The sequence below is a fragment of the Octopus bimaculoides genome, chromosome 19 (assembly GCF_001194135.2).
Source record: "Octopus bimaculoides isolate UCB-OBI-ISO-001 chromosome 19, ASM119413v2, whole genome shotgun sequence".
In the NCBI taxonomy this organism is placed as follows: domain Eukaryota; kingdom Metazoa; phylum Mollusca; class Cephalopoda; order Octopoda; family Octopodidae; genus Octopus; species Octopus bimaculoides.
In genome coordinates, this window is record NC_068999.1 from 4450352 (window position 1) to 4450665 (window position 314).

At 39.5% G+C, this 314-nt stretch overlaps 1 protein-coding gene and 1 long non-coding RNA gene across 3 annotated transcripts in view; one reads left to right on the top strand and one right to left on the bottom strand.

Moving 5' to 3' along the window:
- Nucleotides 1-314, bottom strand: part of LOC128250067 (uncharacterized) — a 16937-nt gene that overhangs the window by 15152 nt on the left and 1471 nt on the right. The gene's annotated exons all lie outside the window — the stretch shown is intronic.
- LOC106878360 (protein bark beetle) overlaps nt 1-314 on the top strand; it is a 56395-nt gene that overhangs the window by 11310 nt on the left and 44771 nt on the right. The window lies entirely within an intron of this gene.

Here is a 314-nt window from a genome sequence, read left to right on the forward strand (position 1 = left end):
TATATACATATATGTATACATATATGTATGTATGTATGTATGTATGTATGTACGTATGTATTTGTGTGTCTGTATTTGTCCCACTATCATCGCTTGACAACCGATGCTGGTGTGTTTACGTCCCCGTAACTTAGCGATTCGGCAAAAGAAGCCTAGGCTTACAAACAATAAGTCCTGGGGTCGATTTCTTCGACTAAAAGTCGGTACTCCAGCATGGCCGCAGTCAAATGACTGAAACAAATAAAAGAATAAAAGAATGTGTATGTGCGCGTGCATATATATGTGTGTGTGTGTGTGTGTGTGTGTGTGTGTGT